At 38.8% G+C, this 25305-nt stretch overlaps 1 protein-coding gene across 2 annotated transcripts in view; it reads left to right on the top strand.

Annotated features, from left to right (window-relative positions):
- Window positions 1–506: 506 nt before the first annotated feature.
- The window catches only part of IMMP2L (inner mitochondrial membrane peptidase subunit 2), an 885601-nt gene continuing 860802 nt past the window's right edge, over window positions 507–25305 (top strand). For both annotated transcript variants that reach the window (XM_032761474.2, XM_032761477.2), the window contains exons 1-2: window positions 507–552; window positions 1093–1165. The gene's annotated coding sequence lies outside the window, so the exon portion shown is untranslated. The remainder of the gene's footprint in view (window positions 553–1092; window positions 1166–25305) is intronic.

The raw sequence follows: 25305 nt of genomic DNA, 5'->3' as shown, positions 1-25305 counted from the left end.
AAGGAGTTTGTACCATTTAAGGGCAAAAGCTTCAGTATGAAATTCCGGTTTCACTCAAGTAAACCGCCTGTCCTGTATTACTCACTTTGGTTTACCTGGAGGCAGCAAAACTGAATAGTTTTCCTGAGTGCACATGAGTAGGAAAAAATGCAATGAGGAGTTGCCCAGAGATCGCTAGTGAGGTGCTTTGCCACTACTGCCCTGCACTTAAGCAATTGTGAGGGTTCTCTGTTTTCTGACTTCCAAAACAAGAGGAGGAGCTGAAGACACAGTTTCATAGACTTTTCGGCTCTTTATTGTCCTCTCCCCCGTTAGTACGTTGCTGAGCTTAGGGCAAGTGCTCAATAATAGCTTGCTGAATTAGTGTTGTTTCTGATCCTTTCAGATCCACGCCGCATTTTGAGCCCGACCTGGGCAGGCGGTCCGAGACCAGTTTTCTGCCGGGGGCGGAGCTTCGGGCGGCCAGCGCGCGCCGAGGGAGCGGGGCGGAGCTTGCCGCCGGTGGAGGGCGGGGTCTGCGCGGGGCATCCCCCGGGCTGAGCTGCGCAGCGGGTGCGGAGGGCGGGCGACCGGCGTCCGGGGGCGGGTGGGGGGCTGTGAGGCTGGCAGGGGTGGGCGGGCGCGCAGCCGCCGACCCTTGGTGGTCTCTTGGGTTGGGGACCCTTCCCTGGGAGTCGGCCTCGGTCCCGGCGGGGCGGGCGTTGCTGGGAGGCGGAGGGGAGCGCGGCCGCGAGTCCTGCGTGATCGCGAGCATGTGTGCGTGCGCGTGTTTATCTGAGGCGCGTGCGGCGGCCACCCCTGCCTAGTCCTCTTCCTGGTGCCACTGGCTAACTAGGGTGGGAAACCGGCGCTACAGGCGGCACACCTGGCCCGGAGCTGGCCCGCTCCTCCCCGCCGAGTCGGCGCCCCCAGAACGCGCCCTCTCCCAGTCCTCACAAAGGGGACTAGTCCGGCCCCCGGCCCTAGCTGTGAGGGAGCGCTGTGGGGGCGCGCTGCCTTCTGCCTGGAAGTGTTGGGCAGGTGGTGGGAGAGCCTCAGGCTTGAACAACATGATTTTAAAGCACGTGTCTGTCTGTCGTTTTTTACTTTTAGGGTTTTGGCCAAATTGGGCGAGGGCACAAAATAACCACTTACCCCTTCTCACCGAGGAAGAGCGGGAGAAAGGGTAAGTAAGGAATGGTCAGGGGTGGAAGGAGCTAAGACTTTATCCTGAGAGCGAGAGAGAGAGAAGGGATAGGTGTCCAGAACTGCTCCTGGTGAACTTGGGCCCAGATTCTACCTTTTCGTTGGGAACTGGAGGACCCACCTTCAAAGTCACAGGCCCCAAGCCCCGGACTGTTTTCAGGCCCACACAGTCTTATAGAGTTGCCTGGGAGTTTAACAGCTTGGGCATATGGATCCCTTTTAGCCGCTTGACCCGATAGAAAACTGCCCTTCCCCTTTACCTGTTTTTACCTTGGGACGTTGGTCCTCTCTAGTTGTCTGTCTCCGGCCCCTATCTTATTAGCCAGCTTTTCTGACTAATCCCTGAGACCATAGCACTAAAGAATCCAGGTCCTGTTTGATAGTGAACAGTAACCCCCCTAGGGATGTTTACATTTTAAAAGGGGACTCCTGAAGAGATCCTTTAGGACCCCGAAGCATAAAGTTAGTAACAAGATTACAAGTGTTGAAGTTCTTTGGGATCTTCTCTCAAGCTTACAGAAGATGTTTTGAGGGGAGAGAGATGACCAGGCTGGGCCTTTTTCTCTGGACTTTCACTCTTGGTACCTCCTCGCAAGCATTCCATTCACTTTTGAAAAGTTGCCAAAAAGGACACTGAAGTCCTCTGAGGTTTCCTGTGATTTTCAGTGTGGTCTATTTCATTGGTTCTTCTGACTTTTCTATCACTTCTTTAATACACTGCTTCCCTTTCCCCTGTATGGTGAAATGAGACACAGCTCCTCTCACAAGGTTGGGAACTCCTTATGCATCTTATATGTCACATATAAATAACCGTTTTAGATTAGTTGAAATGCAGATTAGCTACAAGCAGGAATGTAGTAAACCACATTCTTGGATTCTTACACAGGAAAAGTAGAATTGCCCTCTGTGATAGGCTGCCTATTCTGATACTGGCTGCCTGTGTCCTGAACGTGCCTATGTGTTTGTGCTCAAGTGATAGGTGACCACATAATTTACTTTATGGAAAACCAGGAAGTGATTGTTTATTGATAATGGGTTCCTTCATTGATTCAATAGCTAATTCTCTCTTTCTTACCATGTGCTGAGCACTTTTATCAGCACTTTGATAAAAGTAGGATGGTGAGAATTAGGAGATTGTATTGGAGATGGCTGTTTTGGGGCAGGCCTTTCACCAGTTTTGTGGATTTTCTCAATAGTTACATGTTAATGTACAAGACTTTCCTTGTACTACTGATCATACTGGTTTGCAGGTCTATACAGCGTAGTGGGAGAATAGAATTATTATTCCGCCTTTCTAGTACTTTCAGTAATAAACTTACAAGGATGACTGACCTTGGTGATTTGTGTCCTATAATGAATAATGTTATAGTCGTTTTCCAGTGTACGAGTATAATAATTAGATGAGGATAACTTTTGTAGTTGTTCCATAAGAAGAACCTAATATTAGGAATCATGGAGGGTGTAAAGGATGATGTACTTAGAAAAATAAATACGAAAGTAGACCATTAACTTGCATGGGTTTCTGTGCATTTAGTCTCGTTTAAAAAATCTAAGCTAGAATAGTTCTTTGTCTTTTTCTGGTTATAAGAGTAATGAAAAGTAAAAAAAAATTACTTAGAATTAAATCTGGGCGGGATATAAAAGGCAAAAAGTTTCCTATGAGTCCACTCTCAGATGACCACTTAACAATTTGATACTTATTTCTTCAACTTTTTGTTCCATATATACACATACTAAATATGTAGCTTAAATATATGTTAAACATGTATACATCTTAACTGTGTATTATATATGGAACATGTGGGACATAATACATGTTTATATATATACATTTCACTGTTATTTGATAAAATTGTAAATTTCTTTCTTTTTCTCCTTCTTGGCTATTTACCACCCCTCCTCACTCCACCCCAAAACTTCTACAGTAGCATGACTTTTACAGTCTTTTGGACATGAGCTTGATTTCTGGCTCTTATTTTATTAGCTTTGTCACTTTGGGCCGTTAAAATTTCTCTGCTGCTTGATTTCTTATCCATCAAAACAGAACAAAGAGTATATATAAAAGAATGTGTGAAAAAACAGTGCCTGGCATATAAGTACTTACTTTTAAATTTCCCTCCCTGTTTTTCTATGTGGTTACCCATTACTTTCTTATGATCTTCCTTTTGATTGTGGAAAGCCATGTAGTGCCCAACTTTCCTATAGCTGTTAAGCCTCCCTGGGATTTGCTTTTCACAGGGGATCACCTGGTGTATCTGATCCTAGAATTTCTGGGACAAGGACTGACACCTGATGTGGCCTTATCAGATCATTCCACAGCCCTGGATAAAGTGTGTCAGCTTGAAAAATGAAGGGAAAGAATTTCTATAATGTGTTTAAAAAGCCCTGACACTGTTCTTAAAGTGAGAAAGACATACTACTGTATTTAGCGGAGTACTTAAACTTAGGATTTCCATTTTGGAAATGTCTTTAGTTTATAAGAATTACAATAAAAATGCTGATGTTTCATGTCCAAACTGTCATGATTTTGCCAAGTTGTGGATTTAATATACACCTTAGCTGTGTATTTAGTATATCTAATACTGCTCTGGAAACTGAGAAAGACAAGTTCACAGACATCTGATTTCACACTAGACATCTGGTTTCACTTTACTGAGGAGTACGTTTTGTCAGTAGATTACAGGCATATCAACTGTACTGCTGTAGTTTGTGGCATTTCTCTCATAAACTGTGGCCTGTAGTGTTTAGTATGATGTTTCATTCAAATGACAGCCCACCGAAAATGAGCACCTGGTCAGATAAGCACATTTCCCACAGGTTTCTTGTAGTGTCATTGTTCTTACAAGTTAACAAGGCAAAATCATTCTATCCTTGGTGGTTTTTGTATTTTTTGTGGAAGCAAGAAAATATTCTTAAAGAAAAGCCTTACTTAAGAACCCATTGTATTCCACAAGTTCATTTTCAAGTATATTGTTTGTAAAGTTGGCAATGTACTTATAGGAATAAATAGCATTTAGATTTCCAGATCAGAACCCCAGGAAATCTAGTACTTACTTTCCTAAAGGTAGTAAGGAAAGCTTTTTAAACTCATTGTGTGCCTGTTATATATTAGTGGTACTGTAGACTCTAATCAACATGTATAATATTGTTTTGGAGGCAAATATTTCCTGAGTGCTAACCTAGAATGGCTGGACCACGTCTCCCTCCATTTTGAGGTAGTGAGGGGTATAGAAAAAGCTCTGGAGGTTGTCATTCTTAGGTTTTCAGGCAGGGCCTGTCATTGCTTAGCTGTTGACCTTGGACACAAATTCCTCATCTGTAAATGGGATAATTACTCATGATTACTGTGAAATTCAGTGAGTGAGTGTAATGTGGCACAGAATCTGCCATAAAATAAATTCTCAGTAAATAGTTGTTTCATTTTTCCTCAAAGTCCTAGACACAAGAACAAACATACCTTCCTACCCCTTGCCCTGGCATCCAGATTAAACCACTGGCCTGGACCTGTGGCTCCATTGGAGGGGAACTACTCATGGCATTGGGGATTTGGTAGTGGGGACTCAGAAGGGGTCATGCAGAATAATGACAAAGGAGAGGGGTTGTGAACCGAGAGAAAGGTGGCAGTCTTTTGCTCAGTCCATGAATTTAGGTCAATGAATTACTTGGTTCTTATAAGGAACCATCTTGTTCTCTGGCTCCTCTGTTGATCTTTGTCAACTGTTCCACTGGAAACTCTTACCTTCTTAATGTCTACTTAGTCCAAACATAAGTTTTTTTCTTTGTCATCTTCATACTACCTGAATAACCATATTTTTCTATTTTTTTAGTGTTTAGGACTTAGTAATGGATATCTGTACTACAGTAACAGATGTCCGTACTAAAGATGTCTGTACTTTCTTAAGATCTGGTGTTTTTTTTTCTATACTCAAAGTCCAGTTGATTTTCTTGTTCTTTCATTGGCTCATACCTTATTCATTAACCTCACCTCTCCTTTTTTATTATATCTATCTGCATTGAACTATCAATGTACATGGAACTAGTGACTGTGTGAATTGAACTAGTGAGGAGGATATAAAGATGAAAAGTCATCTTTGACCAAGGATCTTACAGTCTATAGGACTACGGATATCTTGACCAATAGTTCAAATACTGTATGCTGTTTGCTATAACAGAGGTAGGTACAAGTGCAAATGAAATCTAGCAAGAGCTCTTGATCTCCGCCTGGAATACCAGGGAAGGGTTTTAGTAGTGGTTGTGTTTGACCTGAGACTTGAAAACTGAGTAGGAGTGGGCATGTTGACAAGCAGAAGAAAGCATTTCTAGGTAAAGCTAACAGCAAGAGTAGTTGTGTGGCATTACGAGAACATAGTGTGTACTGGGAACTATATGTAGGTCAGTTATATTAGAGTGTGAAGGACAAGGTCAGGAGTGAAAGGAGGTGAAACTGGATAGCCAGTTCAGGGTACACTTCCTATACCATGTGTAGTAGTGAGCCACTGAAGAATTGTGAGTGTCATGGAAGATCACTGAAAGCAGTGTGTTGGGTAGATTCAGGGTAGAGTGGGGTTGGGTGTGGGGACATGGCAAGATTGGAAGCTTTCAAGGACAGTACATTAGTATGGATAAGAGAGGTTGAAAGCTTAGATGAGGGTGGAAGTAGTGGGAATAGAGAAGTGAGAATGTTTAGGAAAAGTAAGATGAGGGAGAATTTGCTGGTCTTTGTGACTGTTTGAATGTAAAAGATCTGGGAGAGTGAGAATGTTAGAATGCTTCCTAGGTTTCTGGGTCATGAGTGGGAAAAGAGAAGAGGAAGAAGGTATGAGGGAGAAGAGAATGAGTTCACCTTTGGACCTGTGTTTAACATGCTCGCAGGGCATATCATTGGCAAGTGTGAGATGTCTAGAAGGCAGTTGGATATAGGATCCTGGAACCTCACAAGAGATTGTGAAGGCTGGAGAAACAGATTTGTGTGTTCTTACTATATGGAGAGTAACTGAAGTCATAGGTATGGATAAAAGTGCTTAGAGGAATTGTATAGAAAGAGAAGAGAAAAGGGCTAAAAATAAGTCTTAGAGAATGTAAAAATTTAAAGGAGAAACCATGAAAGAGAAAGATGTAAAGATGCTGAAGGAGAGCAGCCATTAAGTATGATGATGATTGTAAAGTGTCTGTTAGAAGTCATTGGTTTCATTGTAGTGGTGGAGGTAAAGCTATCGTGCTGTGGGTAAAGGAGTGAATAGGAGATGAGGCTGAATAGGGGCTGGACATGAGAATAGAGAGTAGATATGCTTGGGTCCCTCTTAGGAGATAATTGTTCTTCAGTCAGGATATTTACTTAATACATTTTATTGTGTATATGTAAGGAAAATAACATGTTATGGAATACATGTAAATAGTAAAATCGTTACTGTAGTGAGACATAGTAACATTCATCATCTTACATAGTTATCCATTTTTGTGTGTATGACAAGAGTAGCTAAAATCTACTCATTTAGCAAAAGTCAGGAATACAATACAGTATTATATAGTACTGATGCTGTACATGAGATCCCAGACTCTTTCATTGTACATAGCTGCTACTTTGTGTCCTTTGACCTACATCTCAATTTCCTTCCCCCTCCCCTGGGATCACTGTTTTATTCTCCATCTCTATATGTGCACATATTAGAATCCCCTAGAGAACTTTTAAAAATTCCGACTGATATCTTTACAAGGTTGCGGTTTCATTTTCTTTGGGTATACATATATACGGAAGAGGGATTGCTAATTGGTACAAAATAGAAGTAATGGTAGTTCTATTTTTAATTTCTTTAGGAGCCTCCCTACTTTTTCCATAATGGTTATACCAATAGTATACAAGGGTTCTCTTTTCTCCACACCCTCGCCAACACTTATCTCTTGTTTTATTTGGTAGTAGCCATGTTGATGGGTGTGAATATATGGAAACAACCTAACTGTCCAACAAAAGACAAACAGAAAAAGAAACTGCAGTACATATATAAAATGGAATATTATTCAGCTTTAAAAAAGAAATAGATCCTGCTGTTTGCCACAAGATAGATAAACCTAGGGGACATTATGCTAAGTGAAATAAGCCAAATGCAGAAAGAAAAATATTGTATTATCTCACATGTGGAATCTAAAAAAAAGTCAAATACATAGTGAAATCATGTCACTGCTTCAGATTTTATTTTTTGAGAGAGAAACAACGTGTGTATGCTGTGAGTTAGAAACACCATAGAAAGGGAGGTGTTGCAAATACAGTTGCCTGTATTCTTGATTCCTTCCTTGTCATATTTTTTTTGTGAATGAAGATTAGGTTGTTTCTTTGTTTGCCTACTCCTTCCCGGCTTGCAAAATTCATATCTGACCCCAATTGTCAGATATGAATTTTAAGTGTCCTGTCTACTCTATTCTTTCCTGCCCCACAGTTCACTGCTGGCTTGCTCTCACTACGTCTGGCCTTTTTGCATATTATTCTCTAACCGAATCCAGTTGTGCGTAAAAACTCCATTTTCCTTCATTAAAAGTTGAAAAATTTCACAGTAGTGTCTGCTAGGAGAATGGAGGAAATAATGATAACAAACATAAAAATCATTCAGCATAGCTAACATGTATTAATATCTGCTATGGTTAAGGCCCTGGATACAAAGATATATATGGCAGGAAGGATGAGTAACATAGGGATCTGATCTTAATGCATTTATGCCTAGTGCTCCATTATTGGAACGCTAAACTAGTGGGAGTTATTTATATCCTACTCCTCAAGGTCATCGCCAAGGCCTGATTTTTCACAAAAAAAATTTGCAACCTCCAGCATAAATGGGTTAAGGAGCCTTCAGGGCAGTGAGAGAAATGGATATATAAATAAAGCAACACACCGGGTGCGGTGGGTCACAAAGTATTACAGTACTTTGTGAGCCAAGGTGGGTGGATCACCAGAGGTCAGGAGTTTGAGACTAGCCTGGCCAACATGGCAAAACCCCATCTCTACTAAAAATGCAAAAATTAGTCAGGTGTGCTGGCATGTAGCTGTAATCCCAGAGGCTGAGGCAGGAGAATGACTTGAACCCAGGAGGCGGAGGTTGCAGTGAGCCGAGAATGTGGCACTGCACTCCAGCCTGGGTGACAGAGCAAGACTCCATCTCAAAAAATAATAATAATAATCATAAAAAAAATAAATAAATAAAGCAATGCTTTGAGGGGCAATATGTGCTATGATAGAGTTAGAGTTCAAGGTTAGATAGATGCAAAAAAATGGACTTCATTATTTTTGTGATCCTGAAAGTCTCACAGAAGGTGATACCTGAGGTATAGCTTGAGATATGGCATGGTAAGGTTCAGGGAGTAAGATTAGGGGAATAAAATATTCCTTAATGGCCCCATGATAGCAGCAGAAGGGGCTTGGGTTTCTTATCTTCCATTTCTTCTTGTTCTGCGTTGATTTTATTGCAAGATATTTTTGTCTTTGAGGGAGTTCTTAGGGGGTTAATACGTTTCAGTTTACATATAGACGTATCAGCATTTTCTCCCTTGTGATATAAACTTTCTGTGAATTTACCAACACTGGTTTATTATATATTAGACAGCTAACACAAACCAGTGCAATTAAATCAAGTATCTGGGGGATGAGGTCCAGGCAGTGATATTTTCAAAGCATCTTAGGTGTCCTCATGGCAGTCAGGGTGGAGAACCACTGGGCTAAATCATGGCTTAGAAGAAAAGGCTGGGATTTGGAGCTAAAAAATTGTAGATTAGATTCTTGAATTCCTTTTAATAGTTACGTATCCTTAGTTAAGTTACTCAGACTTCTCTAAGGCCATCATTGCAAAATAGAATGGTAGCATATCTGTCCTGCCTACCTGTTTTGCAAAGTTATATGGCTCAAAAGAGGAGATTTGTGTGAAGGAACATTATATGCAGATGTGATTATAACAATAAAATGTTCTCTTGACCTTCTCCAGAAGTGGACAGGCTTAAGAGCTGGCTACCTTGTCCTGTAAGATAGGAACTACTTTATGGATTTTGATTTAATATTTTACCATCACGAGCATTTTGATGATATATTTTACTACATTTGTGTAATGCTACAAGGTTTGAAGACCTAAAGCCAAAATGCAGAACCTTAAAGAAATAGCAGTTGAGCATTTCCTGTCTGACATATTCTAATTGTTTAAAATTACACAGATGCTTATTGTAATTAAGATTAAGTGTGTAGTCTCAGTGTCAGTAATATTTTAGTATTAAAATTCTCTAAATGTGTTAAGTGTTTATTTTCATGATATGCACATTAAAAATAGCCATTTTCCAGAAAATAGTAAGAACTCCACAGAGCACAATGGAGCACCACAAATGTACTTATTTTGTAGATTCCCATTATATTCATTAAGAATACAGGGACATATACTGTGTCTCTGTACTGTAGGAAGCCTGACATACTAGTATCAGTCATATAATCATGTAGGAATGATCATCCTCACAGTATTATACCTTATTTTGATTGAGAAGAAGGTGGTATTGTTTAATGACAAACTGAACCTAAAGCCTAAAGACTGGGTTCCAGATCTGTTTTCTCTACACATTCCTGTGTGATAATTGGTAAATTAACCTCTCTGAGCCTCATATGTAAAATTGGGTTCTCTGTTGTTTTGTAACATGAAAAACTTAGTGGCTGAAAACAACAATAATTGTTATCTCATGGTTGCTGTGGGTCAGCAATTTGAGGGGCCTTGCTTGGGTCTCTGGAGGTTGCTGTCAGATATCAGTAGGAGTGGAAATTTTATAGAAGCATCACTGGAGCTAAAAGATCCACTTCCAAGGTGGCTTACTCACTTGGCTGGCCAGTTGGTGTTGGCAGATTTGTTCCTTTCCACAATGGGCTTGCCGTGGGACTATTCTCACGAGATGGCAGATGACTTTCCCGAGATTCAAGCCACCAAAGTAGAAACTGCAGTGCCCTTTATGACTTACCTGTGGAAGTCACACACCATCATTTCAGATGTATTCAATTGGTTCCACAGACCAGCCCTGATTCAGTATGGGAGGGGATTACACAAGGACATGAGGCAAGGGTCATTGTGGACTGTCTTGTGAGGGTAGGCTCCCTGAGAGGATAACAGTCTCTACCTGACATAGGATTGCTTTGAGTTTCATTGTAAGCATTTATGTGAGAGTCCTTTGTAAACCATTAAAGCATTATATAAATGTGTTATAGAAGTGATGGTGGCTCACACCTGTAATCCTAGCACTTTGGGAGGCCGAGGCAGGTGGATCACTTGAGGTCAGGAGTTCGAGAACAGCCTGGCCAACATGGTGAAACTCTGTCTCTACTAAAAATACAAAAATTAGCCGGGTATGGTGATACATGCCTGTGATCCCAGCTCCTCAGGAGGCTGAGGCAGGAGGATCTCTTGAACCCTGGAGGTGGACGTTGCAGTGAGCAGAGATTGTGCCCCTGCACTCCAGGCTGGGTGACAGAGTGAGACTCTGTCTCAAAACAAAACAAAACAAAGTGATGCTATTCTTTTTGACCAGTAAAACTGAATGGAAATTGAATTATTTTGCTTTGTGCCATGTTAGCATTATGACACACTTTGCTCCAAATCCTTTCCTGCTTTCTTCTTTAAAATCATGTTATATCTTTATCTTTTTTTTTTTTTTTTTGAGACGGAGTCTCGCTCTGTCACCCAGGCTGGAGTGCAGTGGCGTGATCTCGGCTCACTGCAAGCTCCGCCTCCTGGGTTCACTCCATTCTCCTGCCTCAGCCTCTCCTAGTAGCTGGGACTACAGGCGCCTGCCATCACGCCCAGCTAATTTTTTTTATTTTTAATAGAGATGGAGTTTACACCGTGGTCTCGATCTCCTGACCTCATGATCCGCCCGCCTCGGCCTCCCAAAGTATTTGGACTCTTTGTTAGTTGCTTAGCCTGGCTTCCTCACTGATGACCAAAGCAAGCAAGTGACCACACACACACACACACACACACACACACACACACCCCTCTAACAGTCATACCTAACATACCTAACAGTCATACCTAACATACTATTTGTTACTAAACATGTAGTATGTTTTTGGTAATACATAGTATGCTAGGTATAACTTTCAGAATCTCATTGAACTCCTGCCCAGTTTGGTAACACATAGTATGTTCTTGACTTCTTAGATTAAGAATACCCAGAATATAAAAGTGTACAACTTTCTTTCAGGCAATAAATCATGAAGATTTAATATTTGTACTTTTTTCCAAGTTATTCTGAGACATAGATCTTTGTCACACACACTTTTATATATCTTTCCTTTGAAAAATATAGCATTTACAGTCAACTTTTGAAAAATCACTTGCTTGTCGCGGGGGGACACGTTGTAAACAGACTATCAAGTTCTAGTTTCGGAATTGTATACAGCAAAGACTTTTTTTAAAGAAGGGAAATGTTTGTAATGTCATCATGTTTTGTATTTTAGGATAATTTCATTTCATGTGATTTTCCCGTTATGTAAACCAATAAACAAATTCGTATCAACTCAGGATTCTTTTCTCCTTGTTGCTGCAGATTTTCTCCTGCAGATTTATCTGCTGACTTCCCTCTTCAGGAGTTCTTTGCTTCCTTAGCCCTGCTACCTGTCTTCTCCATCTCTTGTTTGTACTTGATTCCTTCCCTGTCTTTGGACTCAGTATACTGATGACCAATAGAGGATAAACAGGCTACAGCGGGCAGAGCAGATGTTGTGAGGAGCAATGTGTGTGTAAATAAGAGCTGTGCAGAAGGTTAGCATTGACAGCCAAGGATGCTTTCTACTAAATAGTTAACAGAGGACCTGTGAACTAATAATCGATAGGAGAAGATTAAGATTGCCACAGATATTTTGCCTTATTTAAAATAGACTATTTTTTAGGGTCATTTTTGGTTCACAGTAAAATTGAATGGAAGGTACAGAGATATCCCGTTTACTCCCTGCCCTCACACGTGCATAGCCTCTCCTGCATGATCAACATCGCCCACCAGAATGGTACGTTTGCTGCAATTGATGAAACTACATGGACACATCATTATCCCCCAAAGTTCATAGTTTACATTAGGGTTCATTCTTGGTGTAGTGCATTTTGTGGGTCTGGACAAATGTATAATGCCATGTATGTACCCTTATAGTATACAGAGTATTTTCACTGCCTAAAAATCTTGGGTTCTGCTTATTCATCCCTCCCTTCTCCTAACCCCTGGTAACTTCTGGTCTTTTCACTGTCTCCAGTGTTTTTGCCTTTTCCATAATGTCATAGAGTTAGAATCTATGTATGTATAGTATGTAGCCTTTTTGGCCTTTATTTTTAGTTTTATTGGTATTGCAGATTATTTACTAAGGATCTTGGTATTTTTCCAGGAGCTTATTTGTTTAATAGTTGCTTAAATAAGAGTTTTTTTTAGTGTCAGATTTAAATACTGAATAATTATTATGTAGTTTTGTTAAATATTAATAACTATTTAGCACTGTTATTATGTGAGGGCGGTTTGAATCAGTTTATAAATGAATTAGCTTGTGCTTTTTATGAGTCTCACTATGTTTTTTTTTTTTTTTTTTTGACAGAGTCTCGCTCTGTCATCCAGGCTGTAGTGCTATGACATGATCTTGGCTCACTGCAACTTCTGCCTCCCAAGTTCAAGTGATTTTGTTGCCTCAGCCTCCCAAGTAGCTGGGATTGCAGGCATGTGTTACCATGTCCGGCTAATTTTTGTATTTTTAGTAGAGATGGGGTCTCACTATATTGGCCAGGCTAGTCTCGAACTCCTGACCTCAGATGATCCACCCGCCTAGGCCTCCCAAAGTGCTGGGATTACAGGTGTGAGCCACCACACGTGGCCAGAGTTTTACTATTTCTCATGTTTAAGAGACATCCTGTAGTCCGAGTATGTGGATTATTACAACATATTAGAAGATTTTTTGAGACCTGTCTGATATATATGACTACATTATGCCAATACTCTAAACATTCAGTTAAAAATTCTATATTAAAACTTAAAAATAGGCTTTAAATATAAATATCCAGATGTTAAAGTGGTGATATATAGTGAAAAGGATATGTAAGATCTTTATTCAGGTGCTAGCTCTGTTATTACCTATGTGAACATGAACAAGTCACTTTTTGTCTGTGAACTTCATTTTCCTTCTGGGAAAATAGAGATATCACATACTTCATAGGTTATTTTTGAGGACTTTATAAGCTGTTTGTAAGAATCCTATGTGAATTTAAACTCAGAGAAAAGCGAGGAATTTTTCGGTTAATGAGTCAGACTTGGTTACTATCATAGACTTAAATTTTTTTGTTTTGAAGATTAATAGTAAAGAAGGGAAATAATGATTTGGGGCTAACAAGTCAATACTGCCGAAAAGATGGTTATTTAGGAGCATCTGAGAAAAAAATGACGGTATTTTTTGCTGAAAATGTCTCACTGATTAAGCCTTCTTTTGTCTTCTTCTGAAAGGTATACCCTTTGGGATATTCTCATTGTGTGCTTGGGTCTTAATCATATCTATTACCTAGTTGTCAGCTGGAGATGTTAGTCTTCCTTTCAAAAGCATAAGTTATATTGCCACATTTTTGGATAGTGTCAGAGGCACATTATTTCCTGTTCGTAGGAAGAAAATGCTAGATTCTAAAGCACTTATGACCAGTCTCTGTATGGGTTAAGCCACGAGGGCAAGGTGGAATTAGATGGAAAGATTCTTGGGAAGAGAATAGAAATAGCCTTGTAAAGTTAAATTCCTGAGGGAGGTGTTGTATTAAATACAATTCTAGTTTCAATCAAAATGTCCCTATAGTTTAAAATACTTAGAGAAAAATGGTAAGTGACATGATAATGAATTAAAATTATATAAAAAAACTATACACTTCTGAGTTTGAGAATGGTTGATGGTGATTACTTCGAGATAAAGGTGTAATTGTCATCTCCTGTTAGTACCATTGACATGCTTATTATATTGTAATATCAACTTTTTGTCTTTATACTAATTTACTTTCTTCTGTTAACTTCAAAGTGTATCATATATCTAAAGACAGAACGGTGGAATATCCTATGACAAAAGATGTAAGAATGACTGTTCAACCGCTAACCCCTAAAGTAGATATGGGGAATCAAAAAGGAATTGTCACCAGCAAATAAGAAATAGTACAGACAATTCCTGTTAGGTGTTACCTGATTTATGATAGTGAGAATGGGGAGAAGAAAATTTTAAAAGCATTCTAGAGAAGGATGCCAGTCAAACAAACTTTATTTTTTGAATGTATTTGTTTGGAAGAACTTTTCTTTTTGTAGCAAGCACATAGAAGGTCAGTTTAGAGGATTGAATTGGGTGACAAGATAGATAATATTCTCTCCCTGAAACTGGTTTCTCACTACCCAGGCTAAACGTGGGGAAATTCAATGGTCATAACATTTCATGAATTCTTTCTGGACATTTAATGTCATCTGTTGAAAGCAGGATAGGCCAGGTGCAGTGGCTCACACCTGTAATCCCAGCACTTTGTGAGGCTGAGGCAGGAGGATCACTTGAGTCTGGGAGTTTGAGACCAGCGTGAACAACATGGTGAAACCCTGTGTCTCCCAAAAATACAAAAAATTAGCTGGACGTGGTGACGTGTGCCTCTGGTCCCAGCTCCTTGGGAGGCTGAGGTGGGAGGAGTGTTTGAGACTGGGAGGCAGAGGTTGCAGTGAGCCGTGATCATGCCACTGTACACCACCCTGGGCAACAAAGTGAGACACTGTCTCAAAAAAAAAAAAAATTAGACTGGTGTGGTGGTGCCCATGGGTAGTCCCAGCTACTCAGGAGGCTGAGACAGGGGAATCGCTTGAGCCCCGGAGTTTGAGACTGCAGTGAGCCATAATCACACCACTGCACTCCAGCCTGGGCGACAGAACAAGGCCCTGGTCCCCCCGCAAAAAAAAAAAATAATAAAATAAAATAAATAAATAAATAAATAAAAAAACAAGCCAAAAAGGAGGATAAAAGGGGGGGTATGACAGTTTGTTTAGCATACAATGGAGAAGTAAGAGTACAGTTGTTGAGTGAACTGCATGAATTTGGGCCCATACTTGTCCGTTTTGGATTTTATGATACAGTGGTGAGAATCAACTATGATTTTTTATTATTAGAGGTCTCATATTTAACTTGGTCTGATTGTCTGGTTGTTTAAATTGACTTGCAACAATGATTGTTCCAAGCCCTTAGTCAAGGAAGTAGAGCAGCACATTACCTTATTTCACCTTTCTATAGCATTCTATTCCATAGTGGTTTAAAATTCACTTATTGAATAAATAAGAGTATATTTGATATTTGAATCAGTTTCAACTCTGTTCATTGAAGTGCTGGTTAAACTCAAGATTGCAGTCAGTGGTCTTTGTAAAATTCTTCTCTGACCAGCATTGTGCTGCTTAAAATGCTTCTGTGGCTTCTAGTTGCCCTTAGATTAAGAAAAACTTACTAAAATTGGCCTAAAAGACCTATCCTACCTGGCTCTGCTTGCCTCTTCAGCTTTTTCTCTTTTTCACTCCAACATTAGCGTTCTGTACCCCAATGAGACTAATTTATAGACAATAAGTTTTTGTTACCTGGGCCCTTGTTTCATTTTTAAAATTTGGATCATATCCTCATGTTTTCAGATACAATTTAACGTTTAGTGGCCTCTATAAAGTTTCCTTGCTGTGTGCTACTATATCACAAAATTCACTGGATTTGCTTATTTGTAAATATAATGCAGTAGGCTCTCGCTAAATAATTTTTGAATCAAGGTGATCTTGAGTGATTAGGGAGAGAGCAGAGACATCAACTTGAATTGACCTTTGAAGGAAGGGAAGAACATTCAAACTAAGGAATATGGTTTGAACAAAGACATAGTGGAAGTACTTTTGTTCCTAAATTTAAGAATTAAGAAAACATAGTATATCAAAAAGCAAAGAAAAACTAGGAAAAAATGTTTGCAATTCATATCATAGGAAGACAGCTGATTTCATAAATATATAAAGAGTACAAACAACTCAATGGGAAGAAGACCAACAATTGAATAGAAAAATGGACAAAGATACAAAGAGTATTAATATTTCATAATAAGAGAAACGCAAAATTAAAACTCTAATGAGATGCCTTTTTTTAAAAGCTAATTGGCAAAGAAACAAATTTTGAAAACAAAATGTGTCATTGAGGGTATAGGGAACTAGGCAAGTGTGATCATTGCTAATGGGAGTATGGATTTGTGCAATTTTCATTGAGATCAGTTTGGAAAATTTGAAATATATATAGCATTTAAGTTTTCAACTAGATTGTATCCTATAGATCCTGTAATTGTGTGAAATAATATATATTTAAGGATACTCTTGTCAATGACTGGAAACAAATGCCCATCCTTAGGGGACTGGATCAATAAATTATAGTATATATAATGAAATATTTAAGTTGTTAAAAATAAGGCAGTTTATATATACTGAAATGTAATAATCTTCAGGATATAGTAAGTCAAAAAGGAAAATGCAGAACAATGAATAGATTATTTTGGAGGAGACTTAAGAAATGTATTTTCTTATATATGCATAGAATATTTCTGGAGGGAATTATAAGAAGAAGAAAAATGCCTCTGGGGATTGGAACTTGGTAGCTGAAGAACAGGGATGGAGGTTATTTTCCATTGTATTCCTCTTTTGAGTATTTTAAATTTTGTATTAGGTAAAAAATAAAAACAAAGAAGAAATATATTCAACTCAAAATGTACTTCTGCATTACATATAGCCAACTCTGAGAAATTAGGGAATAGAGAAATGAATTTAAAAAGAATCCTGTGGTTCATGTATCTGATAAGGGGTTACTGTCCACAGTATATCATTTGGGAGGCTAGGGCCGGTGGATCACCTGAGTTCAGGAGTTCAAGACCAGCCTGGCCAACATGGTGAAACCCTGTCTCTACTAAAAATACAAAAAGTTAGCTGGGAATGGTGGCCTGTAATCCCAGCTACTCGGGAGGCTGAGGCAGGAGAATTGCTTGAACCTAGGAGGCAGAGGTTGCGGTGAGCTGAGATTGCGCCACTGCACTCCAGCTGGGTGACAGAGCAAGATTCTGTCTCAAAAAACTCCGAATATCTCAACAAGAAAAAACAAGATTAAAACATGGGCAAATGGTTTGAATTGACATTTCTCCAAAGAAAATATACAAATGGCCAATAAGGGCATGAAAAGATGCTCAACATCATTAGGGAAATGCATATCAAAGCCCTAGTGAAATTGTGTCTCACATCCATTAGGATGACTCCTGTGGAGTTTTTTGGAAGCGTCTATGGGCGGAGCTGACCAACCTGTTCTATTTTTTTTAAAAAATTAATATTTAAAAATATAATTGTACTAGTTTTATCTTAATATTGTAAAATATGTTGTCCTTTTGTTCAGCTACTCTGAGAGTATGTGTGTGTGTGAGTCTGACTTCTGGATGCAGATATTTTGTTCTTGATGTTGTCTTATTCTGCTTCTGTCAATATAAGAGAGAGGATTGGGGTTTCTGTCTTAGTTTGGGTTTTGGTCTTTTTTCTACTTTGTCTCACTTTTGTTTTATTTGGGGTATAAGCCATTCTCAGGGATCCTTTAATTTTCCGCTTGTTTTGTTTCTTGCCATGCTGATTCTGCTTCATTCTTAGGGTAGCCAGTCACCTTCCTTCCCTCATGAAAAAAAAAAAGCCAGTATACATTATTTTTATACGTGTTGAATGTAAACCTCCCCTCCTCAGCTGCTTTTCTCTTACCTTATTTTGCTGCTCTGTTACAGTAAGCCTGAGTTCTGTTTGTCCTCTGCTACAAAGGCCACCTTTTCGATTTTTCCCAGTCAATGGAATAGAGCATGTCTAGAATACAAAAAGCAGATGACATATTATTCCAAAGGTAAATGTGTACATATAAATTCACTGGGCCTTACTGATTTTCTCTGTGTTAGGTGAGGTATCTAATTTAGTTGCTTTGTTGATGTTTTACACTTTTATCTCTTCATTCAGTAACTTTGCTCTTTCTCTCTTTGCATTAAAGAAATATGAACTGAATTCATAGAGTCGGTAGGAGCCATACTTAATTTTTTTAAATTATACTTTAAATTCTAGGGTACGTGTACACAATGTGCAGGTTTGTTACATGTGTATACATGTGCCATGTTGGTGTGCTGCACCCATTAACTCATCATTTACATTAGGTATATGTCCTAATGCTATCCCTCCCCCATCCCCACACCCCACGACAGGCCCCGGTGTGTGATGTTCCCCATCCTGTGTCCAAGTGTTCTCAGTGTTCAATTCCCACCTATGAGTGAGAACATGTGGTGTTTGGTTTCTGTCCTTGGGATAGTTTGCTCAGAATGATGGGTTTCCAGCTTTATCCATGTCCCTACAAAGGACATAAACTCATCCTTTTTTAGAGCCATACTTAATTTTAAGTATAGAATTTGTCCTTCAGCCAGGTATTATGTTGGTCACTTTATTTCCTTTATCTCTTTTTCTTCCTAATTCTCAGGTATTAAAGCTATAAGATGGACACTGTCCACACCTTTTAATGATTCTGTGTTCATTTGTTTTGCTAATTTTTTTCTCCTGCTAGGAGATGTGCAGAAAAAAGTCTGAGGAAAAGTATTTTCTGTTCAGCTTCTTTTGGAAATGCTTAAAATAGTCAAAGGGGAATGAAAGGTGTATTCTTAAGGATTGCTAGTTGATTATGGAATAAAAAAGATTTTGAGTAGTAGTTTATCTGAAGTGTGATTCTCTCTTGGAAAATCTAACATCCTATTAGTGTTGATTTACATGTCTTTTACTTTTAACAAAGAGGTGATTGGATCAGAAAATATAAAGGCTATACATTTCCTCTCATATAAAATTTAATTTTAGGGTAATATGATCTAGCTGATTTTTATCTCTGTTTAAAGTATTTTTGACTGAGGATTCTGGTTGGTTAGAAGCCATGCTGTTGAGGCCAGTACATTGGGGATTAATCAAGAGTGGTCTTGCTGGCTTACAGAGAAGGCTTATCTCATTTCTTTGCCCAATACATGTTTTTGTTCTCAAGCAAACTAATATAGGGAAATTGGTGTCAGGGGAGGGATTTGTTATACTAGCAGTCCCTACCAGGTACAGGAGGTGACTAGTCCAGTGGTTAACATCAGCTTTGTATTTGAAAAGTAGAGCACACTAATATGGTTATGAATGTTTTAATAGATAGATGATGAACTACCGCAGAAAAAGTAGTAGTTTAAAATTAATTGCAGTTTTGGTTTAAAAATGTGGTTGACTTTGTTCTGTATTTGCTTTTATATTTGCTGAAAGTATTACACATAAAGATTATGCTTTAAGTACTGTAAAATGTTTTTCTAGTATTAAGTAAATGATTGTGGAAAATGTTATATTTGAAAGGTCATGTTGATTTTCTGGCATTTCCAGTTTTACATTTTGTGTATACAGTTGGATTGCTTTAGTTTCTAGTCGAGTGTTAGAAGATCCAGGTAATAAATGTAGAAGATAAATTGCAAAAGGGCAAAATTTTTTAGAATGCACATATATTTTATGTTTCTTTTGTTTCAACAGTGAAATTTCAAATTCTAAGAGGCAATTGAGAGTGCTGAAAGGACAGCAAGATACTAAGGACCTTCAGTAATTGTGAAGTTTAAAGACAACCCTGATAATATTTTTTATTAATTGATGTTCCATATAGACTTTGTACTTTTCTTACTTTTCTACCCCTTCTCCATTTGAATGAGACTTGAACATTTACCTTTTACATAGTAGATTGAATTAATTGTGTATTCAGAACACTTTTCCAAATAAGTAGTATCTGAATGCTGCAGTAGCAGTTATGAAATCAATAACTCATCGTGCCCTGTGTTTTATTGGGAGTGTTGAATATTTATTGGGAGTTATGAATAACTGGAGGCAGTGTAGCATAGTGCTTAAATACATAGTTTACAGGGTCAGATAATCTGGATTCAGCTCTGCTATTTACTGTTTCTTTGACCTTGGGAAGATTCCTTAAGCACTCTGAGCATCAGTTTGTATCTTTTAAAATGGGGATAAAAATAAGGTTAATGTAGAGATTAAATGAGGTAATTAAAATAACAATGTTCAATATTACTATGTTTAACACAGTGATATAAAATTTTAATCAACACAAAATGAATATTCTCTACTAGACTGAGGTTTTTATTAGTTTCACAATAAAAATATTTAGCTTTTTTCTTTTCCCAATTAATGCTTCATTCAGAGTTTGTAGATTTTTTATCATAATTTATGGAGGAGTAATATTGACTGATTTTTGTGAATGGCTAATCACTCTATTAAAAATGAAACAAAACCTTACTATACCATTAGCCAAATATTTTTATATTTTATATTTGATAATCTAATATTTGTACTGAGGTTAATATCCAAAATATAAGAAAATGTTGATATGATTTTGGCTGAGGAAAACTAACCTTTAAGTATTTCTTGGAGGATTCTGTTGCCTATGTCTCACTTTTATTTTTAAAACTCACCTTTCATCAGGGATTTTATTGTGGCTGGTTTTGCTTAACATGTATGAAAAGGTGAAATTTTCACTATTCTTTTTAATTACTTGGATAACAGTTGGTTAGGGACAGGTCTTTTTAGGTGATATGCCTAGTCTTTCTTGCAGAACAAAGCTACATTAGATTCTGAGAAACTTTATTTTTCAAAACTGGTAGATATTAATTTAAATTGCATCAAATCTCTATATGGCTCATATATTTTTATCTAGCTCATATATTCCCTAAAACCTATCAAAATTGTTACTGAATTTTCTTTCTAAGCCATTTATTGTCACAGTCATTGTGAAACTCCCTAATATCATTTGATGTTGATGAGACAATAAAAATAAGTTTCTTATAAAATGGGAGAGATCAGATTATTCTCAAGGCTACTAAGCTGCTGTTTAAGATGAAAACAACCTTTCTAGTGACCAGTATAAAAATAATTTAGTTTTATTTACTATTATTGGTGCTTATTTGCAAATAAGCCATAACTTATCTTTGCTGCTGAAAGCAGGAATATATTAGAAGCTTCCCTAAATGAGTGTCTTTTCCCATATTACCCTACTACCCACTTGTGTTTATTAAATGAACACAGGCATGATGTAAAGATCAGACAAGAAATTTAGCAGTGTTGTCTTTAGAAGTGTAAATAATTTCATGAGTATGTTGACCTTGTAGCAGAAGTCAGAAATGGCCTTTGACCATGGGTGTAGTGATGATGATAATGGGACATATCATGGAAGATAATTAATTTTAGTACTGCGAGGGAGGGGCCATTCTGATATTGGAGGGTAAAGGCCTGAAGTTAAAATCATAGAATCATAGATAATTGGAGCTAAGGTCATCTATTCAAATTGCTTACTCATTGGTATAGCTAAGACTTGAATCCAAATCTTATTTCTGACTTGGTATAAAGCATAGCAGGAACAGAAAACACTTAGCCCTAGAACAGAGTGGGCACTTGGTCTTTGGGAGGGACACATGCATGGAGAGGTAGTATCAGATGAGTTGCATGGCTGTTAATACAGCCTGATCTGGCCGCTTATTTTCTCCATTACTCTCCTGACTGGCATTTAAAGGAGTGGAATGTAGTCTGACACAACCATATGAAACTATCAACATTGTAAATGGGTGGTAATATAAACCATATCTATAATTAAACAAACAGTCAAGATACATTTATTAAGCATCTGTAAATGCTTAGCAAAATTCTAAGAATTTTAGGATGCATAGAAAAGAGTGAGACATGACCTATGTATACCCTTTAGGGGCTTACAACTTAGTTGGGGAGTTACCTATAAAACAGTAACTAACACTCTCGGGTGCCAAATGAAGGTGTGGCTAGTGAATGCCAGAGGAGCTTGGAAGTGGAAGAGGACCTTATAGGTTACAGTGCTAATATAGGGTTTCCCAGAGAGATGAAAATCAAGTTTGGTTGCTTCTCACCTCATTAGATCTTATGAATAATTTTATGTGTTCAGCTGTAAAGGTTTTGGATTCACTTAACTTGTTACAGAGCCTGGACTTCAATGCAAGTGTTTCCCTGACTTCCAGTCAAGTGCCATTCCACAATTGCACAATGTTGTGCACAGGTTGGCAGGAGGTTTCTGTTGGAAGAAGCCCATTTTTGCTTATCAGTCTTCACTGTGTTCACCAGCAGATCAAATTCACCCCACTGGTCTTCTGGATGTTTTATGATGGAGCACCCCCAGTTTCAGTTACCCGGAGCCCCTTTTATTTCTGGATTGGCAAAATAGCTAAAATTATTACTTAAATATGAGTTTGGTGGATCTTTTCCTTTAAGATGATCTTTCTACTAAGAAACTATTAAAGTGAGGTGGGGTATTTGTTTACAGTATATGAAACATAGCAGCAGCTGGCATTTACAGTGGGCTTCTGTTGTTCAATTAGATTATTTTGGTGTTCTGTTATGAATCATTAACTTGAAGATTGGTACATAAATAATGCCATTAAAAATAATAAGTAAATTTAGAAATAGCTGCATCAGAGAATAAATATACTTATCAAAAACCCATTTTGTTTTCCCTCTACCTGGATATTTCTGTATTCAAATGGTATTTCTCATTTTAGCACAAAGAAAGGCCTATAAACCTGACAGTTGAATTTAGTCTAACCAAGAAATACGAAATACATTAGAGCTTGAATTATATAGTGCAAACCTCAATCCACTGCTGATTCTTTAAGGCAGTGTTTTTTAACCTTTTTCTTTTTTTCTTTTATTCTTATTTTAATGTAGTGAACCCTTCTTCAAAGAAAATCTTGGTTGGAATTCCATTATTGAAAAAAAAAAAAAAAGAAACAGATAAAAAGCAGAGTGGCTCTGATTGAGGCAGCTCAGAACTCTGTTCACTTAGCACCTGCTCCCCCTGGCCCTTGAGACTCCAGGGAATCATTAGGAGACCATGAAGCACAGACTGAAAAAATAATTGCTTTGAAAGAAAATCTAACTAAACACTTCCTAAAAATCAGCTGTTAATTGGGAAAAAAATTCTTTTTTTTTTTTTGAGACAGAGTCTCACTCTGTCGCCCGGGCTGGAGTGTAGTGGCGCAATCTCAGCTCACTGCAAGCTCCGCCTCCTGGGTTCACGCCATTCTCCTGCCTCAGCCTCTCCGAGTAGCTGGGACTACAGGCATCCGCCACCACGCCCGGCTAATTTTTTGTATTTTTAGTAGAGACAGGGTTTCACCGTGGTCTCGATCTCCTGACCTCGTGATCCGCCCGCCTTGGCCTCCCAAAGTGCTGGGATTACAAGCGTGAGCCACCGCGCCCGGCCAAGGGAAAAAAATTCTTAATGCCTTATAGTTGGGTGGATTATGAAAGTTACTTGATCCTTCTTATCCATCTTTACTGCTTTTGGACAAGAGTGTTGTGTTATGATTTATTGAAGAAAAAAACACACAGAAAAGTCAACTTCCTGAAGTTCAATATACAGATATATATGTAATAATCGACGTATGTTCTTTCTTTCTTTTTCTTTTTTTTTTTTTTTGTGAGATGGAGTCTTGTTCTGTTGCCAAGGCTGGAGTGCAGTGGCATGATCTCTGCTCACGGCAAACTCCGTCTCTCAGGTTCAGGCAATTCTCCTGCCTTAGCCTCCCGAGTAGCTGGGACTACAGGCATGTGCCACCACACCTGGCTAATTTTTGTATTTTTAGTAGAGACGGGGTTTCACCATGTTGGCCAGGCTGGTCTTGAACATCCTGACCTTGTGATCTGCCCACCTCGGCCTCCCAAAATTCTGGGATTACAGGCGTGAGCCACTGTGCCCAGCCTTTTTTTTTTTTTTATGAGCCAAGGTCTCATTGCTCTGTCACCCAGGCTGGAGTGCAGTGGTGTGATCACAGGTCACTGCAGTCTCGATCTTCTTGGCTCAGGTGATCCTCCCACCTCAGCCTCCTGAGTAGCTGGGAGCACAGGCATGTGCCACCATGACTGGCTATGTTAAATTTTTTTTTTTCTCGGTAGAGACAGGGTCTTCCTATGCTGCTCAGGTTGGTTTCAAACTCTTGAGCTCAAGTGATCCTCCTGCCTTGGCCTCCAAAGTGCTGGGATTACAGGCATGAACCACTGTGCCCAGCCCACATATTTCTTTCTGTGTATATTTATACTTACAGCGTAAGTATAATTTCTTTTAAAAACCACTTTCTCCATAAATATCTTCAACTGTGAAGTAAAACTATCAGGTTAGAGATGGAGATAAGTCATTTGTGTGTACATACAGCACACACACAAACTCACACACACACACGCACACACATACAATTTATGGCATGTGGTTGTGCCGTGCTGTTCAATCAAGGCCTCCAGAACTTATATCATGTTCTGAGTATGATGTAGTTTATATGGACAGCTAAGTGGTTTATTAATTTCTTCAATGAAACTGTATTGAATACTAAGCACTTAGGTGCAAAGCATTGAAGTATAGTAGTGAACAAGTGTTTCTGCCTGCACAGAACTCACAGCTAATTAGGGGTAAGGATGAGAAAATCAGGTGTGATAAATGCTGTGCTAGGGGGAGCATAGAGTTTTATGGGAACACATAGGAAGGGAATCTAAGTCAGATTTGGAGAGTCGGAGTGGACTTCCTGATAGTGACATCTAAGCTAACCTGAAGGATGGGTAAAGCTGGCCAAAATGAAGAGGTAGGAAGAGTGATGTAGACAGAAGGGAGATGTATAAGGGCCCAGAGACAAGTAAAAGTGTGGCATATTCTAGAAATTATATGGAGGTGGGTTTGGTTGAAGCATGATATGCTATGAAAGAGAGGAATGGCCAGGCACGGTGGCTGGTACCTGTAATCCCAGCACTTTGGGAAGGTGGGAGTTTGAGATTAGCCTGGGAAACATGGTGAAACTCCATCTCTACAAAAAATACAAAAATTAGCCAGGCGTGGTGGCACATACCTGTGGTTCCCGCTACTTGGGAGGCTGAAGTGGGAGGATTGCTTGTGCCTGGGAGGCAGAGGTTGCAGTGAGCTGAGGTCACACCTCTGCACTCCAGCCTGGGTGACACAGTGAGACCCTGTCTCAAAAAAAAAAAAAAAAAAAA

Source organism: Hylobates moloch, unplaced genomic scaffold (genome assembly GCF_009828535.3).
Source record: "Hylobates moloch isolate HMO894 unplaced genomic scaffold, HMol_V3 SCAFFOLD_1, whole genome shotgun sequence".
In the NCBI taxonomy this organism is placed as follows: domain Eukaryota; kingdom Metazoa; phylum Chordata; class Mammalia; order Primates; family Hylobatidae; genus Hylobates; species Hylobates moloch.
This window is presented reverse-complemented; position numbering and strand designations above follow the sequence as displayed.